The 22,832-nt window shown below is 33.2% G+C and overlaps 1 long non-coding RNA gene across 1 annotated transcript; it reads right to left on the minus strand.

Annotated features, from left to right (window-relative positions):
- Nucleotides 1–6,744: 6,744 nt before the first annotated feature.
- LOC143255547 (uncharacterized) lies at nt 6,745–22,695 on the minus strand. Its single transcript, XR_013030700.1, has 3 exons — nt 22,580–22,695; nt 17,600–17,660; nt 6,745–10,483 (listed from the first exon to the last, which is right to left on the minus strand). It is a non-coding gene; the product is annotated as an uncharacterized LOC143255547 (long non-coding RNA).
- Nucleotides 22,696–22,832: the final 137 nt, after the last annotated feature.

The following is a 22,832-nucleotide window of genomic DNA, read 5'->3' on the forward strand; positions in this document are numbered from 1 at the left end:
ATTAGATAGCTATACGATAACACAGATATAGTATATATTTTTGATGGGATTCTCTATACATTATAGCATACTTTCCTTTGTCATTTCTAAGTAAGGGTCAAGAGCCATGCTATTCGCCTTGAAAATTTTATTGAACCATTATTTCTTCAATCTATGATACCAAACACTTTAGATTATAATTCACATTTCAGTGCTATACATTATTTAATTTCTTGATTTAAAAGTAAATATTTATAAAACACAAACCTAAACATTGATTTTTGTGTGTCACGTGATATGTTGAATGCAGCTCTAGTTCAAATTTGATGTTTATGATGCCCAAATACAAAGTTCATAGTTTGTTACGAATTGGGGACTCACATTACCGATATTTACAAGCTAGAATATAAAATAAGAACTTTCTATCTTTTCTATTTGGTGAGATATCGCTCATGTACTGAATCAAACATAATGGCCAAGCCTACCTCTTTCCATCTTTAGAAAAACTTCCTCATTCACAATTAATTTTGTTATACTTATTTATTTTTCTATGTTTTAAAAAAAAATAAGTTTAAGAATTTATTTGTAAATAGTAATAATATATATATACGTATATAATGTATTATAACTGAAATGTGGCTGTATTTTACAAAATACTCTAAAACATAGTGAAGACAGGTAAATTTGCAGAGGTCAGTTTTATATTACTGGATACGTTAAAACGAGTGCACGTGCGTCGCCTTATTGTAACTTCCTTATTTTAGCCAAGCACGACTGAAAGGTCAATATGATAAATATATATAAATTTATAATGTTATGCATTAAAGCTATTTAGACTAAAGTTTCTGTTTTCAAGTTATGGTTTGTTATCATTCTAGTACGAAAAATGCATAATTAATATTTATATTCCAGTTTCGTTTATGATATTTACGAGATCGGGCAAATTTACCGAAGCTGTACAAAAATACGATAATGCAAAAAAAGAGACAAAATATAAAGTTTTCTATTTCAAAACGTTTGATATTTACCTGTAGATTATAAAGATTTTGCACATGAAATTTGGAAATTTTCTGATGCCTAAAATTATTTTAATTCTTATATAAAAATTACTTTACATGTTGGATAAGATTTATGCAAAATGGAAAAAAGGAACGAGAAAAACATTACTTAAAAACTTAATAAAAATCTTATATGTTTCTTACGAAAGCCTTGTAATGCTTACTGATAATATATCAAACTTCGTGAGCATATGCTTAATAATTTAAAAATTATAGCATAAAACTATACTAAGCATAAAACGGCAAGAGATCGATCCCAGCGATCGAACATGTACTGAAAGAATAGGAAGTGTGTTGATCATTCGAAACTGTTATAAAGGGTTGCTCATTTTCTGCTATTAAAGCTAAGGTATGATTTAGTGTCAAGGATGAGGGTATTAATGTAAACAATTAAATACCTTAACAGTAGCCTTTAATGGCGTTTCTATAAACATTCTCAGCGTATTCTCTGTCGCTGTTTTCTTTACATTTCTCCATGTCTAATAGATGTAAATCTGATCAATATGCCTTGAGATTACAAATTTTAGGTTTGATGGTACGTTTTTACAATTTCTTCTAACACTATTCATAATTTTATTGTCAGTAAGAAATATGAACTTATCTTTCTAACTGCTGCTATATTAAATGCCTGAACTAATCTAGCTAATCCTGTCCTACTGCTTTGTACAGTAAAATCCATATATTTACAGACAGTTCTGAATTCCAACATTAAATAATAACATTGTAATTCCTATCTGTAAATTTCCATTTGTTCAATTTTAGCATGCATTAGCTCTTGATTATGCATTTCAATGATCTGATTCAACAAAGTCGTTATTGTAGGTTACTTACCTATCAAATTTATCATTTATTTTGCCATTTGTCTCTGATAACCTACTTTTTTGTTTAACATGCGTGACTCGTTTGTCGTCTTGGTTCTGAATAAAAGTAACAAAATACTTCTGCCTGCATTACTTAATTTGCGTTTCCGTCTTTTCTGAACTGAAATGGAAATGCTGTCTTTGATATTAGTTTACTATCTTAAAAGAACGGTTGTTTCATTGTAATGTTTTATAATTACCTGTTCAAAATTTTCTACTAATCTTTTTTGCACTAGTCTTAATTCTTCCATAATGGCTATTCTGGTGTTATATTCATGTGAATATTATAATTTCCTTCATTAATGGTTCACTGAAATGCACTTAATTCTTTTCATAATATAGTAAATACCTAAATGTATTGTAAATACGGTATATTTTCTACAATTATCCACTTATTTCCTAACAAAATAAAATGTCTATCTTCAAAAACTGCTATACCTTCCTATGGAACTGTGCTTACGTTTCGTCCATTTACTATAGTTTGTTTTGGTTTATTTTGAATTCCGAGCAAAGCTACACAAGGGCTATCTGCGCTAGCCGTTCCTAATTCAGCAGTGTTACACAAGAGGGAAGGCAGCTAGTCATCACCACCTTTCGCCAACTCTTGAGCTACTATTTTACCAATGAATAGTGGGATTGACCGTTACATAATAACGCCCTCACGGCTAAAAGAGCGAGCATATTTGGTGTGATGGGGATTCGAAGCCGGTACCCTCAGATTATTTAATATAGTCAAAACGATTCCAATACATCTAAAAATATACTTACTAGTAATTTACAGTTGGTTATTATTTTCACTTTATTTCTATAAACAATCTTTTGCTACTTTAAAGTTACTTATCCTAATTGCATTTTCTTAAATTTATTTATTCTAGATTACTCAACTACCCAAATAAGTTTCTTAGATTTTGTGTTCTACATATTGATTTGTACCGAAAACCAACTGAAGAACTTTCAAAGGTCTCACTCACTACACACCAAATGCAGTGTTACATTTAATAAAACGCTTAGATTAAAGAAAACATTCTCTGACAGTAGAAACTATGACTATCACATTGATTTGTTACAATAGATTATAACAAATCTGCCTTCAAACAATCACCTAAAACAAATTCCTATCATGTTTCACTAGTTATTACCTATCACCCAAGTCAAAAATAAAACAATAACTACTCCAAGTACTGAAAAATTACTTTTATCTCTTCCAACTAATGATCAGTTAAGATTTATTTTAATTGAAGCTCCTGTCGTTTCTTTCAGAAAAAAATAAAAATTTGAAATCACACTTGTTTCACGTTAAAATTAACTTTAACTCGTAGCCCAGTAAAAGTCACTCCTGTTGCCACACTTGTGAGTTTAAGTGGAAGGAAATCTCTGATAAGGACAACCAAAAACAACTGAAAATCACTAAATCCATAATCTGCTTTACCAAAAACGTTTTTACTTGATCCAGTACCAAAAATGTAACTTCCAATATCTAGTTTAAACCAGATAACAGTACGAGAACAGTTTAACAACAATCTTCAACAATGAACAAAGTACTTCTGGTTGCAAAACGTTTTAACATGCCAGCCAAACCACTTTCTTAAGTATATTAAACTGACCAGCACAGAGACAAATTTTACATCAAACCAAAACAAGAGAATTAAAAAAACTTACTGAAGAGCAGTGTTATATTTTGTTGTGCAGAACAGCATCAATTTTGATCTTTAAAAATATCCCAAAACAGCATTGTAATTATATTAATTTATTTGTTATTTTTTACCATTAGTATTATTCATAATTCTATTTGTGTTTATTTGCTTATATTAGCATTATTTCCAATATATATATACACATAGTTTCACATCATTTTCTCTAATTCCCAAACCCATTTTGTTTTTACTGGAATTTTTTCTCCTGCGAAAACTATTTTAGCATCTTTTTAGTTATTATCAAATCTTAGTTTTGTATAATATACTCATTTCTTTGGTACAAACTAAATCTGACATCAGCATCTCCAGTTATGATTGGTTAGTCTCTAAGACTAACTCATTTGGAACGTAAGGCAAATGTGACGTTGGCATATTAACATATATATATTATATGTCGCTCACTAGTCATCATTCTCTACATATCTGAAAGAGAATAGTGAAATATTCTAAAGCACTTGAAATTTGGATCTTTTTTCTTTAATTATTCACAACATAGATACCTCTTCGAAATGTATGTGTAACAAGCTGAGGATTAAATCTTATATGCTTGTTTCTCGCGGCCAAAGGTTGTTTGTTTTTAAATTTCGCGCAAAGCTACACGAGGGCTCTATGCGCTCTCCGTCCCACATTTAGCAATATAAGACTAGAGGGAAGGCAGCTAGTCATCACTACCCACCGCCAATTGGGCTACTCTTTTACCAACGAATAGTGTGACTGACCGTCACATTATGACGTCCTCACGGCTGAAAGGGCGAGCATGTTTGGTGTGACGGAAATTCGAACTCGCAACCCTCAGATTGCGAGTCGAGCGTCTTGACCACCTGAACATGAGGGGTCGCAAAAGGTTGAATCCATGGTCGATCTTCAATTGGATTGAAGACCTTTAAATATAAGCATGTATCTGTGTATCTAGTGAGGGCTCCAATGTACCAGCTTGAGATATTTCTGGAGTACTTTATATGCCTATTGTGGTTGATTCATCAGTTCTATCTATGGCCATGCTTTTGTTACTACCATTACTTGGTTCATTGCTGGTAATTTGATGCTTGACTCACTATCATGTGTTTTGTCTAATATTACTACTTCAGCACCTATGATTAAGTCAATGTCTTCTAACAAAAGATCTGTTTTCATTTTCTGCCTGTTCAACTTCACTATCTCGCAATTCTATCTTATCGGAATTCTTGAATTTTGTTGTTGTTTTTACTTGTTTCTCGTAAATCAGGTGTTCGTACTCATATAATTTATATTATTTTATTTTCTTTAACGAATTAGAAACTCAAAGTTCAAACATTTATAAGCTAAAATGTAAAATAAAAATTTTTCACCTTTTTGATTTGCTAAGATATCAACATATTTTGCAAATCCTCCACGGTAGCACAACTCACTATTCTATTCTCTTTAAACTTGTCTACTTCTCTTAAGTACATATTTGTAACCAATAGAAATATCACATTCCAAGCTATGTGAGTCTCAGAGTCGTTTGTAGTTGGATTGAAAGAAAATTTTCTAACTGACAGGAAATGTTGAACAGGAATGGATTTTTTTAAACTCATATATAGCTTTGTTAGAAATCTAGGTAAATTACTGTGGTTTTATGTGCATCAGTTTAGTAGCTTAAGAACTGTTTGGTTTTCTACAATGTATTTATTAAATCTGCATATATTAATTTGTTTCCTCCTTCTACTTGAAAGAATAAATAAGGTTTACAGTGAGGCCCAGTAAGTATGAAGTCCAAGTAAACATTACTTTGGTATTTTTTTTAAGCATTAGGAATTGCTGTTTTCTAAATATTTTTTATTTATTGTTATGTTTTACTAAAAATAATTAAAAGCGATGCAGTTATGAGTACATAGTTGTAACATATATATTAATAAGCTCTTACATAATCACTTTGTACACCTATACTGCTTTAATTTTACAGTATTACGTATAAACTTTTTCCTTAAAAGTTTCAGTTCCTAGGACATTTTTATTTTCTTCGATTGATGGCTGCAACTTCTAAACATATGGCCGTATGATATTCAGTTAAAATATTCTAGCTGCATTTCCAGCTTTTTGTCTTAAAGTAATATTTAGTGATATGCCCTAACTTACCACAATTTAAGCATTATGTGCCCTCTGGCTTATTTTCTTTCTTATTCTACCAAACAGTTCTATCACTTCTGTTGTTTACAGTGTTTATAAAACAGAATGCTGGGGTCTGTATGTCTGTTTTTGCACAGTTCTTCTCTAGGAACTACTTCATTTAGGTCTAGCAAAGTTGCATGTAGAGTATTTGCTTAATTTACATTTATTTTCATTACGTAACTTATAAAACCTCGTTCGAAATCTGACTTTAAAGTATTCTGGGTAGTTAAGTCATTCGGGTGTCTACATGCCCTATGAAGCCTGCTATCTAGCTCCAATAGCTTGTATCCGAATATTATGCTTGATTCCCACCTTTGATTGGTTATACTGTGAATTATGTTAACACAGTATGTAATGTTTCTCGTTTGCTATGCTTTTGTGTCAGACTATATGCCAAATATTGAAAGTGAATGGTGTTTCTTAGCTCGTCATAACCTCTAATACAGTACTTTGCCTCTATAGCTATCCTTAATCTGAGGATATCGGTATTTTGTGCATCTATCTAACACAGCATTCTGGTGACCTCATTAACCGAGCTACAAAACTTTCAACGTCTTTATCAATTTTACCACAAAAAAGCAGCTATCACTTGTTAAATTAATAGCATCATACTGTTCAATTGGAGCTGGTGAATATAGCGTGACTTCTGTGGCAGCTTCTAAACCTGCTTCTTCCATTCTACCATTTCTAGGAAGTGCACCCTACTCTGTTTAATTCATGCAGTAGCTGTACCAAATCTACTCCTTTACTACTTATACTAACTATACTGACTTAAAGTATAATTTATTTCAGCTTCTTTTCCTTATTCATTACAACTACTTGTTGGTTGAGCCAATATCCTGGCATTCTGCAATAATTTGTAACAGATGGAGTTAGTCATCATTGTGTTTGACTTACACTTGTTACAAATAAATTTATTTTATAAAAAAATATTTTATATGCAGCAGTGGGCAATACTCACAAGTCACCAACTCGAAGAAGTTTTCATAAATAATAAAAAAAAAATCACTCAAAGACTAGGTAACATAAAAACAGATATTTAATTTACACTTTTATCATTTGTCAAAAACTTTCAATGAATATGACAAACAACTTCAGATAAATGTTTATTTATCTTAGCTGATGTTTCGGCTTATACGTTTTTCAAGGATCTATGAACGTCACATGGATCCCTGACAAAAACATAAACTTAAACGTTGGGCAGAATAGATAAACATTTATTTATCACAAAGATAAACACGTGATTAATCAAATGCCTTTGTAGATTAGAGTTTTCATTTAGAATATCTAGACAATCTTTTAACAATTCTTCTAATATGGACTTTAATTACTTGACCACATCAAATATTCTAAATTTATTCAGTTTTGACTAAACTCCCAAACTTATCCAAAATAAATGTTACTAAATAAAGTAGAGAAGCCAAATTTTAATTACACAAACTGTGAATGTCGGTTTCTAATATCAGCAAGTACAAACATCTTGGAGGATGATTTTCTGCTAATGGAACGAATTCACAGTACCAGTCAGGAACAATTCTGAACTGGAATCACTCACTGAAGAACTGATGATATCTTTATAGTAGTGTTTTTTACACTTTTCAGACAGGATGCTGTTCTCTAAAGCAAACAGATAACCATAACATCTAGCTTTAACTTCGTCTTTGCTAAGCTTGCACGTTACTAGGATGTTGCAATGGCTTTGCACGTGGTACTGAAATTTTTCTTTTTATCCAGTCTTTTTGTAATTGGGCACGTCCTTTCTGTACCTCTAGTATGCATAGAAATTCAGGCCGCTCGGTTTCCGGCCTGCATGTGTTCTTTTTGCATAAACATCTCCTTCGTAGGGCTCAAATTTACTAGTTTAATTTCATTCTTTCTTCAACTCTAAACTCTTTTCCAGGTGATGTGGTATATGATACTCCATCCGTATTTTGATAAATATACTCTTAGTTTGGTAAACATCCTGTCAACTTATTGATTTAATAGCATCTGTTTTATATTGATAAAAAACGAACTCCTGGCGTTGAATGTTACTTCTATTAAATATGCATTCTTTGAAGTTTTTAATTGCCTTATTTCATGACCCAGTTCACTTACTGACATTAGTATTAAAACTTTCCATTTCTTTATTTAGTTAAATATTACATGTTGTACATTACTCTGGTATTCCATTTTCTGTAATTATTATCATAATCCAAAATGGCCTTTGTAAACCAAATGACCTAAGAAGGTCGAAACGTTGTTCTGTACTTTATTTTAATTAAAGTTTTAATAGTCATACCAGTTGTCTTAAGAATACAACCTCCTAAACTTTACCACTTGGTTTTTGATGTCCAGCTTCATTGAAAGTTAAACTATATATGTTGTAATAGACTTTCACCAAAGAAACACACAACTACACTACAAAGTAAAAGACATCTATTTTATGAGCATAATAACTAGTTCCTTTTGCCCAGTCTACACTACCATGTATAATAACTTCTCAAGGGTTTGTTTGTTTTTTTAATTTTGCTCAAAACTACACGAGGGCTATCTGCGCTAGCCGTCCCTAATTTAGCAGTGTAAGATTAGAGGGAAGGTAACTAGTTATCACCATCCACCGTCAACTCTTGGTTTACTCTTTTACCAGCGAATAGTGGAACTGATCGTTACATTATAATGCCCCCCACAACTAAAAGAGCGAGCATGTTTGGTGTGACGGAGATTCGAGCCCGCGTCTCTCGGATTATGAGTGGAGCGCCTTAACCACCTGACCATGTCGGGCCAACTTCTCAATGAAGAAACAGATATATTACAGAATATAAAATATGTTTTGCGTCCATAACACTACTTTAGAACCTTTCTTAGGAGATACAAAAAATAAATGATGAAGCGGCATCTTAAACTATATCATACTAATCTTATTTAGCATTCTGGATTTTAGCATGTCGAAGCTACCTTGCATAATAACCTCCTACTAGGGAATAACTAAGCAAAAAAAATATGTATTTTTGTCTGCATAATAACTTCTCCATAATACTACTCGTGATTCTTCCGTAGGAGACACACAGCATAAATTACAAAAGGACTTCCTAAACTTCACCATCTTGATTTTATTTATCTTTTCAACCTTTTGATAAATGATATTTATAGGTTGCTAAATAACCTCCAACCATACAGACATAGATTCAAAACTATATTTCGTGAGCATAATAACTGGAATCTTTTTTATGGGTCAGTGAGCACTTATTATTCTCCTTCTGTGATGGATAATCCCACTCCTTAAAGATAATAAAACGTAGAAAGCCGTTAACTAATAGGTAACCAGTATGAAATACTATTTTTCAATCTCCATCTCTGACTGTTCCTTCATCTCGTTGTAAGTCTTCATCCTCTGTATGACAAATACTTGAAGCAAATGTCTCCTTTTTTATTTAGAAAAAATTAGATAGAAGTTATATTCTACTGACATCTTGATCGAAACATCTATAATACAGCCCAGTGACATACTCCATAAATCTATAAAAATTAGGGATATAACTATTGAGTCTCCTCCCAATGCTAATTTTAATTTCTGACGTAAAGTAATTGTTAAGAGGGATTTACTTAACATGCCTAAATCAGAAAATCTCGTTGGTTTCTCCAGCCAAGGAGTTTTAGTTGTGCATGTATCTCTACTTGTAAATATGAAATAATGAGGCCTACCCAAGTTGTTGTTTTAACGTTTACATCACCACGTTCACCTGCCTTTTTCAAGAATAGTTATTTCAACTATAAGATGTAGCTCTGTGCCTGGGTTTTAAATGTAAGTAGGCTAGGATTCTTCTAAAATAGGTGTCTGTGCCTTGTTGGCAATAAATTTGGACAACAGATTGACAGCACACAACTCACTTGCTTTGAAATAATATATTCAAAACAAGTCAAACGTATGTACAAAATTGTTTTACTCTGAGGGCTATCACAGTTGCATCTAAAACTCTAAATAATTCTACTTTCTTGTCAAGAGTCTACGCAGGTTGATTCAATTACTTTAGATTCCAATTGGCAAGAGGAATTATTGTTCTTTACACTTATAATAGTATCAGTGTATAATTCACTTATGTTACTTCGTAGGTTATCACAGTTGTATCCTGAACTTTAAATAATTTGTCCCTTTCGTCAAAGCCTACATGGAAAAATTCAATTACTATAGAACACCCTTTGATCGGACAGAGTATTCTCCTTATCTCTGTTAAACCATGAATCTCACTCTAAGATATCACACTTTAAGGCTAATCGCTCACATCCCAGCTAACTTCACTTTTTTTTGGCTGAACTTTGCTTATTTGTACTATTTTGGTCGCCTTATACATTGCTCATCTGAAGTGTCGAACTTTCTGCAGACCTTGAAACGCTATGATGTGACAGTACTCATATAGCGATAAAAATTTAGGTTTCAAGAAATATGATATCAAAAACATTACACAAAGTTCAACTTGTACAAAGATACATAACAAATAACAATCCCTTTTAACATAATCAACTTTAACATTCTTGTTAGAAAACTATATAATCATTAAACATTAAATCACTAAATGAATTAAATAATAACTATCACAATAAGCAGCCTTGTATATTCAACATCATACATTCTTAATCAGCTCATATGTTTCCGGTGTCAATGGTTTGGACACTCTAAGACATCTTGTGGTTTCCCGATGTGAGCTCGTTATGATGCCAATGGCCTTGATGCCTACAATTGTCAATTGTGATGGTTCTCTTCTCTAATTCTTTTCTTCTTGCTCTAAATGGGTGGAAGAGAAAGAGTTATAGTCTTTATGTGCTGTTAATAACATCTCTTATTCAAGGTCTAAAAGTTGTCGTCTCTTCTTCTTTCTTAGACATATGCTACTACATTCATTCTACTACTATAGTAGGAGTGAAGCTAGTTCTTTCTACGTCTCTTACACAGTAATTCTCACACCATATAAAGAGTCTATTGCTTTCTATAAATGGAAGAGCTGACAAGTCGTTGTTGTCTATTACTGTCTCTGTTCTCATTTTCACATCCAGAGACAACTTGGGAGGGTCCTTATATTTTGGCCCTGAGATGCAGAACCATTATTTGCTCATGCACTCATTCATTGGGGTCACTTTCATCTGAAAAGAGATCTGCCCAATTAGCTCAGGACAGGCCCATGGAGGTTGACAGATTAAATGGCGTGGTAACAAACAAAAGAGTTACCTACCTAGTTCTCCCCTCCTAAGAAAAAAATGCCTACCTTTATGCAATGAAATAGTTTAGCATTTCATTCTAATGTGGATGACATTAAGGCTTTGCTCTATTGTCGTCATCCCATGTGTATGCCTCTCCTTACGTGAAACATTTATCAGACCTGGATATGCAATTGTATCAACTCGTTGTTTGGGAATGGCTTGTTTCCCATATAATAAATAATAAATTATAAGGTATATTGTCCGATAGTTTGTAGAGCAGGATAATCAGGAGTTATTCATATTCTGTGTCATGATGAAACAAATATGTGATTCAATTAATATTCTGGAATGATTTGTGCCCCAGCACATAACGAAATCCAGAAAGTGTATTATCTGAAAATGTGAATGACTTATGTCACATGTGAATTTGATGAAAGAAGAAAGATTTACTGAACAGTAGTTTGGAATATATTCTGTACTGTGTCTCCATGAAACAAAAGGGGGTTGGTTTGGTTTGTTTTGAATTTCGCGCAAAGCTACACAAGGGCTATCTGTACTTGCCGTCCCTAATTTAGCAGTGTAAGACTAGAGGGAAGGCAGCTAATCATCACCTTCCACAGCCAACTCTTGGGCTACTTTTTTTACCAACGAATAGTGGGATTGACCGTTACATTATAAAGACCCCAGGGTTGAAAGGGTGAGCATGTTTGAACAAAAGTTAGAATAGCCAGCAAGTTGGGAATAACCTTTTTACCGTATCATGTTGAAATAATAAAGTGTATACACTAAGGGTTTTGGATTTTTTGTTTCCTGTATCAATATGAAGTATAATAAAGTGTATCGATTGCAGTTTGGAAATGACTTGTGTTCAGTTTCAGAATAAAAACAAAACTGTACAGACAGAATGTTTGGCAAATTTTATGTCAAGTTGATATCGTGGTAAAATAAATGTATCAAAGTGGTTTGAAATTTCTTGTTTAATCTTGGTAAATGATATTTTTTGTTTTGGAATTTCACGCAAAGCTACACGAGGGCTATCTGCACTAGCCGTCCCTAATTTAGCAGTGTAAGATTAGAGGAAGGGCAGCTAGTCATCATCACCCACTGCCACCTCTTGGGTTACTCTTTTACCAATGAAAAGTGGGAGTGACCGTCACATTATAACCCCCCACGGCTGAAAGGGCGAGCATGTTTGATGCGATGGGGATTCGAACGCCTTAACCCACCTGGCCATGTCGGGCCTTGGTAATGATATACAAAAGTATAATATCTTACTATTTGAATCCTGTGACATGATAAAATAAAAACACATCATCGGTTCATATTTGGGAGGAATTTATGTCTTATACCTTATTGAAATAAAACAAATTATTTTCACTAATAATTTGAAATGACTCACGTCCCGTGTCATAATCAACAAAAATTTATCGTCTGATGGGTTAGGGTAACTTGTGTCCATTCTCATAATCAAATAAGTTTATCGACTAACTGGTTGAATTTATTTATGTCTAGCGTCACGATGAAACAAAATTTGTGGACTGACAGGGTGAAATGACTTGTCTTTCTTGCAATGATGAAAAAACAACATGTGTATCGAGTGATAGTCATATTGACATATTTCCCGTTATAATGAATTTAAAAATTTATATCGATTGACTGTTTAGAATTTATTTCAGCATTATACGAGATACAGTAGCAAAAGTTTAGCAACAGAGAACTTGGAATGACTTGGGTCTTGTGTGATTTTGAAATAGAAAAGTATATTACTGAATGCTTTGAAAAACCTATATTCTATGTCATGACAAAATAAACAAAATGTTTAGTCTAAACAAAACAAAAAGCGTTTCACTGATAGCTTAGAATGACTTGTTTCCTGTGCCATGATAAAATTTCAACGGATTTAATATTATTTTAATATCTATGTTTGTTTCAGTATAATGTATATTTTAAAATGTATGTAACTTATATTGCTATATGTGTGTTACAGAAGTCCCGCCTGTTCTCTAAATTTGTAGAAGATTCTAGAATGTAAGAATCAACAATATTTGTTTTTAGAAAGCTCTGGCATATCTTTGGATATTGTTACCAACTGAATTTTCAAGGACATAACTCTAAACGTTTATAAATTGACGTGCAAAGAGACATTTTAATATATTGTTGGATCGCCAAAGTCAGTATATTCTTGACATTATCATTATCATCATGAATTTTCTGAGAATTCTAACACGCACTACTTTTATGAAGTTACTCGATCTTGATATCAAGCACCTATATTAACATTTAAATTAAAACATTGAAAATACAGCTTACATTTTTTCATTATTCCTACATTGTGAATAATGAAAAATCCTTTCGAAAAATCCTAATATAAAGGAATGATAAAACACAATCAAATATTAATTTACTAGTCTTTTTGGTGGTTTTATCTTCCAAACCTCATGATATGCAGATGTGATGACTTATCACTGGTTCTCCTATTACTGTGGGAGTTCTCCATTATGTGATCAAATCAATCCACTGATGGATCTATCCTCCATGATTCTCTGAAAGCAGTCTCGACAAGAGCCATAGGGTCCTCAGAAGGTTGACTTTCTACAGATAAATTGTCCTCTGGAGTTACCTAATTAACTGTTCTATCATCAACATACTTTTTAGATGTTCGTAGTGAATGAACCTTTTCTTGAATTGCCTATCATTTCAGATTCTGAAAAATGCATCATTGATTATATTCGGTAGCACATGCGGCTCTTATCAACACTTGCTTAGCTTTGAACTTCGTTCTTTCTTGTGGTGAGAATTGAACGGTCGTACCATGCCACCTTGGTTGGCTCCAGTCTTATCAATATTAATATTATAGTGATGTTTATCATCGGTAGTCATATATGACAGTAGTAGTGTTCCTTGGTCCCTCTGATTATTCTGCATGAGACTCTTCCAAGTGACTATGCTACAGATAGGACATGCTTCCTTCAGTGTCCTAGTTGATGTTGCCTGTCTTCTGGGGCAAGTTTCTCTCAATGCATACCTTACACAAGCACATAATAGATTCCAAACGATATGCGATGGATAGAGCTTTCCAAACTTATATAATATATTGTTGTTTGTGTTACGTTTTTCTAACAAACCATGGAAATAAACAATGATGGGGTGTTAAAAGTAGCATGTCACCAGCAGAAAAAAATTAATTTCAAAGCAATAAAACAAACACAAAAATTGTAAGATGACTAAAGCCTTTGTTGTAATTAATTATTAAAAAATTAGGTTTTGACGATTTATTATTAGATTATTGTTCCATTATGACGAGGAACTAGCTGTCTTAAGATATATGTTGTCCCATTACTTTTCCACATAAAAATATTCAAAATAACATGTCACTATAATTATATGTGTTCTTTACGGTTGTTTATTTTCAAAACTATTATAACTTTTTCCGTAAATAAAAAATTAGTCTAAGATAAATCCAGGTAGTATATAATTTGATTTCATCACACCCGAAACACAGGATATGAAGAAATATATTGGGTAGGTCCATTTAGGACTTGTAATTAAATATGCATATATCTAGTGTAGATACTCAGATTGTTATTTTGTGACATGATAATTACGTGAATTCCTTTACTTCAATCTTGCTTCAGAGGGAAATATGTAAAGTTCATAATGTTTTTCTCATCATATTTAATTTCCACCATGTGAAGATGATTAGGATTGAAATGTATGTCACAAACCAACTCATTTTACTACAAGAAAAGTCCTTGAAATTAGGATTACATAACATATGTGCATCTCTTTAACTGTAGAAATACCATAGAAATGGTGATAGTTTTAGATTTAAATGACTGTTAAATTGCAAAGCTAAATCTGTGGGCGATAATTACGAGTTTACTTATAAAAACAGATAACTGGGGATATGGTGAGATTGAAGTTCATAGAATGAGTAATAAAAAAACCATTTTAATTCAACATCTTATATATGTATATATATGCTTTGCACTTCTTAATATAAAGACACATTATAATGAAAACTTTCATTTATGACCTGTAAAAATTGTCTAACACAAAATGACAGTTCTTATTAGCCTACCATAGTTAAACTTACTTTAAAAAGTTAAAGGAGATCACATTAATTTACACACCTGCTTTACTAATATACAAAGGTGGTATGCATTTCCGTCACGAGTTAGGCCCGACCTGCCCAGGTGGATAAGGCGCTTGACTCATAATCGAGGGTCGATGGTTCAAATCCACGTAACACTTTCAGCCGTGGGGCATTATAAGTTACAGTAAATCCCACTATTCGTTGATAAAAGAGTATCCCTAAAGTTGACGGTGGGCGGTGATGACTAGCTGCCTTCCATCTACTTTTACACTGCTAAATTAGGGACGGCTAGTACAGATAGCCCTTATGTAGCTTTGCGCGAAATTCTAAAACAAACAAACCTGGCCCTTCATCTTTTAATCACCGGTGTTTAGTAATTATTTTCATTTTTTGTAAACACTGATATCCCAATAGGTGAATAACGGTTCTATCACCTTAATTTTTTTTTATTGTTCCTGTCCTCGAGGCGGGCACTCAACATATAGCATATTGTGTATATTTCCATTTAAACAAACTTAGAACCCTGTCTCAAACTGCCAATAGCTAAATTTATTGGTTTGATCGGTGAGCGGACATAATGCAGACAGCCCAATATGCGCTTTGCATTTAACACTCCTACGAAAAGTGGGGCCTAATAGGCCCCAGAGCAACTTCAAAGGTTATTAATATTAGGCTAATAAATTTGTATTTAAATGAAATTGCCATTTCATTTGATAATGAAATTTTGATGAAATGAAATGGCAATTTCATTTAAATACAAATATAATAAGCAATATTATAAGTTCATTTATTTATTTCAAACGTAAGCTCAGGCGGTGGAAAGTGTGTAGAGGGGAGTGGGACTACACAGCTTAACATAAAGACAACAAAGAACCATTCGGTTCTTCAAGGCTATCCCTGTTCACTCACCCTTAAGAAAATGTAGCCTTTTATTTTTCAGAAATTTATCAATTTAACTTTTAAACTCTTATAAAATGACGGCCTCCAGATCTGGAAGTTCAGGATAAAATAAGACCTTAACATATCCCCATAAGATAACTTTCAATTTCCAGGTATCATTACAGTATCCCTCCTCTAAACCTTTTCGGTTAATTAATATCATTTCGTAGATAAGGAGACAACCACTGTATACAACAATTTAAGTTAGTTAAAATTAATTACATGTGTATAATCTAATCAATATATTTATAGTATTGTACAAAAGTGTTAGGACTAGAGAATATTTTTCATTCTTTTAATTTTATTGGGCTAATTCTTCCATACCATTACTAAATGTAAATATCAACACTATGTTAATGCTTCATTGGTTCCTGTTGACAACTGAATGAACCAGGGCGAGAATACTTAATTCTTGAGAACTCCCATATATTTGTACCAAGAGCATGTCATAAAAGTTCTGCTTGAATAAACACAGTGAAAGGTCTGAAATAACTGTCATGGTACTCCATGCAGTGTCTTAACTACATAGAAAGAAGCTAGCAAGACATACGGTACTGGTATATGCTATAATACATCAATTTCATAGGACTTCATAAATAAACCTTGATAAAAACAATGTTAAGTGCAACATATTAAGCTTTGTTGCCATGTCACAGGCCAAAAAGGGTAGGAAACTATTAGTAGAGCAGAGAATTTCGCATAAAATATTTACGTGATGCCGGTTAGACTCTTTGACAAATATGCTACAAACTTGAAATTCTTCCCAAACACTGTCAAGTGCAGTCTAGATCATGAGACTGAGACGGCTAATTATGTAAATAGGAAATAAAGAGACAGAACACATAAGCTTAATGAAATTGATGTTTGTTTGTTTGTTTTTAATTTCGCGCAAAGCTACACAAGGGCTATTTGTGCTAGCCGTCTCTAGTTTAGCAGTGTAAGACTTGAGGGAATACGGTTACTTATCACCACCCATCGCCAATTCTTGGGCTACACTTTTACCAACAAATAGTGGGATTAACCTTCATGTATAATACCTCCCTAAATGGTTTGGTTAGGTTTGTTTTGAATTTCGTGCAAAGCTACACAAGGGTTATTTGTGCTAGCTGTCCCTAATTTAGAAGTGTAAGACAAGAGAGAAGGCCACTAGTCCTCACCACCCATCGTCAACTCTTGGGCTACTCTTTCAACTACGAATAGCGCAATTGACCGCAACATTATAACGCCTCAACGGCTGAAAGGATGAGCATGTTTGGTGAGATGGCAATTCGAAACCGTATCCCACAAATTGTGAATCGAGTGCCCTAGCCATGCAAAATAGACAGAATAATGGTCTAGTGCAAAACCATCAGATACTGTTCTATCATCGTATATCCAGTGGTTTGCATATTATTGGAAAAAGATTCTACTACCAAGAAACTTATGACCACAACACTCATCGAACTTATGCAGAAATCACCTGAATTATTACTTTGAATTCATATAATTAAAGGTCATTTGCCAAGTATTTATCCAACTAATCAATTGGTCCAAGTTGTTCTGCAGTTCCTTAACGTTTTCATTACAGTTAAAAATACAGGTCAGTGTCACTGGAAAAATTCACCAATTTAATTACTCATTATGTCCCTATCAGTATTATTAATGTTAGTAAAAAAAAGCAATAGTTACTTCCGAGGCACTCTACTTGTCACTTTTCTTCAGTTGTTCAGACACTTAAGTAGATTTGCACCTGTGGTTACAAACAAACACAGAATAGTATTTATTTTACAACACTATGTACTTATAAAATGATATCACGATTTCTATGCTTTAAAATAGCTTTAATACGTTCTATAAACATTTTTATCTTTGTTTGTGATATTAGCACATTGGGTTATAAAATGCTTTGTTCTAATACCATACTAAAATGTGTGGTATAATAATTTTTAAAGCAATAATCATTTTTGAGCTGCGGGTGTATTATAATAGTGACGGTAAAATTCTGTATTCAATTTAAAAACCAAAGAGCTGGCGATGGGGATTTTGTTTAAAAAGGGCTAGCGCAAATAGCTCTTGAGTAAGTTTGTGCCAATATTTGAAACAAGAAATCAATTTTCCCTCACCCAGTTTCAACTTCTGCAGTACTTCGCCCTATTCCGGTTTTTTTTTTTTTTTTTCACTTACGAGGCCTACTTTCATTATAAAGCAACTAAATTCTAATAAACAAACTGAAAATACATGCATATTTATATGCAAGTGCCGTCCTTCTGACTATGACAAGCAGTTATGACACGGAAAACTATTTACAATCAGTATATGTTAGGTTTTTACGTAGGCCAGATTTTTTACAGTAGATATCCGAGGCTTATTGTCGATAGATTTGAACAATAAACACCATACAATCCATTTGTTTTGAAACAATATATTAAAACGAATCAAACGTATATACAAACTTTCGTTACACTGTTGGTTATCATTGTATCCAAAGCTTTAAATAATTGTCTATTTTTTGTCAAAATACACACAGGCTGCTTCACCTACTTTATAACACAATTGAAATGGTGAATTATATCTCTTTACTCTTGTTATTATAATACAATCTGTGATAATTTCACTTTAATAATCACCACTATATGCTATTTATTGCTAAATTCACAATAACGCAGTCTAAATCTCTCTCTCGAACTACGTTTTCGATCCGTATTTACACCCCAACAGAGGTCTAGAACATTCCACACTTACTAGATGTTGTGACGCAATAATATTCAATTAAGAAAACGAGAAAAACTTAGATTGTTCTAATAACATGACACAATAATATAACAATCACACCAATTCACACGTATTCAGCTACACAACGTACAATTTGTGAAAAGTTACGTAAAACATACCTGCGACAAACTAACGCTTCTAAAAATAACTAAATTTAACACTCGCTCTATACTTAAACTAAAACAGTTGTGTATATCTAACAGTAGACCACATAATATATTTACCTTTTTCCATAATTTTAATAGCAGTTAGTTTTTCACTCTGTCTTAACACACTTTAACATGTATCCTATATCTATTTATATTTTAGTTTTGTTAGTTAAATAAATATTTAGCTCCATGATTTCCTTGACACAGGTGTGCAGTGCCATGCAACGGGTTGTGTGCTCTCTGACCATCGCGAGAATGCGAGCCCTGGATTCTTATTTTTAAATAAAGTTATTAATATACAGGCAATTGCTTATTTTCAAGATGTGTTTAACCTTAACAAGTGCTGTTCAGAAATATTTCATGATAAAATTAAATTTTAGCTCTGTTTTATTATTGTTCTCTAGTAGGTTAGTAGTAAGTTATGAGAGTTCAACACTAAGACCCAGGATTTGATTCCTCCCGCTGGACAGAGTACAGGGAGCCCAATAAACTACTTTGTACTGAGAAAACAATCACGCATTTTTATGTGATGATAAAATTCTACAAGTGACTTGCGAATGCTTTCACGAAGTAGTAAAAAATTTATCTGTGCGCGAACGATATTTATAGATATAGACTTTGTACATTAAAGTTTGGACTCCTATCAGAATTATAACAATCTCTAGCAGCACATTTCTTTGAAATATAGTAGGTGTTTGTTTGTTTTTTGAATTTCGCACAAAGCTACTCGAGGGCTATCTGCGCTAGCCGTCCCTAATTTAGCAGTGTAAGACCAGAGGAATGGCATCTAGTCATCACCAACCACCGCCAACTCTTGGGTTACTCTTTTACCAACGAATAGTAGGATTGACCGTCACATTATAACGCCTCCACGGCTGAAAGGGCGAGCATATTTGGTGTGACAAGAATTCGAACCCCCGACCCTCAGATTACGAGTCGAACGCCTTAATCCACCTGGCCATGCCGGGCCCATATAGTAGGTGAAGATCTAAGACAGTTAATGCCGTAAGTTTTATCAGTATGATAATACGCTTTTGTTAATCGATCTATCAACACCGCCTTAAGTTCACGGCATCTCCTGCCTCGTTCAGTACGTTACTTCCATATATTTACAATGATTGATTGATTGATTTGGTGTTTTTGGCACAAAGCAGCTAGACTATCTGTGCCTATTTATAACTAATATATTTTAGTATTTGCTTACATTTCGTTTCTGACACAAGCGATGCATGTTAGAAATCCTACATACAACGACAGATTAGTGTTCCCAACATCGTTATTTCAGTTGAAAATTAAATCTTTATAGATATAATTTTATGATTAGGTGAACAACGTGAGCATAAACAAAAAAAAAAAGAGTAATTTTCATAAATTCATACTTGTCTTTATACATTTCTCTTAATATTCCATCATATATTTTAAACCATTAATGTATAGCATTATAATTCCTGTCTTTTCGTCTTCTTTTGCCAAATGCAAATCGCTACTCAGAAGCCCTTTTATCTAATACGAAAACTTGTCAGTTTGGATGAACAATGATGAGAGCCAAAAGTAACATTAAATTTTACTTACAAATATTTTGGGGTAGAGCTTTGGCTGCCATCATAACTTTTTGAAAATATATAAATATTTGACGCATACAAAAAATAATGACAAAAAAAAGAAGAAGAAAAAAAAAGTGCCGGTCGTTTAGTTTAAACAATTTGCTAATTTACACCAGTGATTTGGCTGCTATCATAACTTACGGAAAATAAATTTACATTTCACACATAGACAAAAAAGAGGAAAATGCAGGCAGTTATAGTAAACTTGTTCATTTAGTGTAAACAATTTTCGAACTGAAACCAGTAAATTACTTATTTGGTTATTATCAATAAAACTAAGCCTAAATTTATCTCATTTTTTGTCTGAAAAGAACATTCATGAAGCTTTCAAACAAACTGAAAACATTTCCAAGAACGAAAGGAACGTATACAAAATATTGAAAAAAACACACTTCAGTTCTAGGATTCATCTTAAAGTCTTCTAGTTCTAAACTTCACTTTAGCCGCCTTTGTTCTTCTCTGCAGAAACTACATTTAATTACTTCATGCAAAACAATAAATGACTGTTCTACTAACTTTATTTAGTTTGTAACGTAATTACTTTATAATCTGCTCTCTCCAATCTTGTGTATTTCAGGGTGGCTGATATGAGTTCTAACACACTTTTACGTTGTTTTCTGCTTTATCTTGGTAAGAGTGTAAGTATCAATATCAGCCGTCCTGTGATACATTTTGACTTCAAGTGGGTTTCTCGTCATCACGAATTACTATTCAATTTTATTTAAATCTTGTCTGCAACTATTTTCATAGTTGTGCTTTATTAGTAATTGTTCAGACTACATGATGTGACATAATATTTGGGTGAGATTCACGTTGCTAATAATAAAATCATTGTTTGTTTGATTTCGCGAAAAGCCGTCCCTAATTTAGCAGTGTAAGACCAGGGAAGGCAGCTAGTCATCGCTACCCACCGCCGACTCTTGGGCTACTCTTTTACCAACGAATAGTGGGATTGGTCGTGACGTTATAACGTTCACACGGCTGATAGGGCAAACATGTTTGGTGTGACCGGGATTCAAACCCGTGACCCTCGGATTACCTTTAACCTACCCGGCCATGCCGGGACTATAAAATTATTAACAGAAAAGGAAAATCACTTAGAAAGCAAGACACAAATGATTATATTCACAAGGGATGATAGGGTATTAGTTAATAGTTGTTGTTTTGGAATTTCGCACAAAGCTACTCGAGGGCTATCTGTGCTAGCCGTCCCTAATTTAGCAGTGTAAGACTAGAGGGAAGGCAACTAGTCATCACCACCCACCGCCAACTCTTGGGCTACTCTTTTACCAACGAATAGTGGGATTGACCGTAACATTATACACCCCCACGGCTGGGAGGGCGAGTATGTTTAGCGCGACGCGGGCGCGAACCCGCGACCCTCGGATTACGAGTCGCACGCCTTACGCGCTTGACCATGCCAGGCCATTAGTTAATATATTGTGATATTAAAACAAATTATAAAAACAAAAAATTTTGTACACATCTGAATTTTCTCTATTACGCAGAAAAATAAGATATTTTTCTTTCAGTTTTTGCAAATAAGTGCCACAGAACTACAAAACATCAATTTTAAAATAATTTTGAGTTCAAATTTCTTATATATGACAGATCCTCCGACGTATTTGCAATATACAATTTTAAAAATACAACTGGAATTCATATTTCAGCCTGTTATTGATTTTTATATTAAATTACATCATTCCCGACGTATTTGCAATATGCAATTTGTAAAATGTCAGTAAGGCTGGAATTCATATTTGGTTTTGATATCGAACGAAAAGCTTCGTTAGCAGTGACGGCAGACAAAACGAAATTTCAATATTGTTTTTGCAAATCTCTAACATAAAATTTGAAATTAACGAATAGTGAGAAGTATTAGAAACAAAAATATGTGCAACAATAGGTGATTTTTTATAACAAATGTTAGACCTACTTTTTTCTATTCATTGAACAGCGTTCGGGGTTTAGTGTTGTAACATAAAGTTTATACTTGATAAATATAGAGCCACAGTTATTTTGATGTTCTAATTTCATTTTCAGTTCTAAAAGTATAATTTGACAGTTAATTGAAACTTACATTTTAAATTAAGTTTGAATGAACTACCCGAAACATTTAACTTATAATGGATTAAAATACATACATGACCTTGTTTCACCTTTATATGCGCCTTCCCACCTAGCAACGCATGCCATGTTACATGCCAAATCAATGGTAGCGGTATAGCTGTCCATGTTACAGTGAAGGTAGAGCACGTGGGTATCCTCTACACCGAGATTCAATAAACATCTTGTGATTGGATATTCATTTCGGCTATTTCCGGCTGTAAGTCCGAATTACTGACATTTTGTTTATAAGCCAATCAGAAATCCGATGACGTCATTTCTGTAAAAAAT

This window comes from Tachypleus tridentatus, chromosome 7 (assembly GCF_004210375.1).
Source record: "Tachypleus tridentatus isolate NWPU-2018 chromosome 7, ASM421037v1, whole genome shotgun sequence".
NCBI classification, from domain to species: Eukaryota; Metazoa; Arthropoda; class Merostomata; order Xiphosura; family Limulidae; genus Tachypleus; species Tachypleus tridentatus.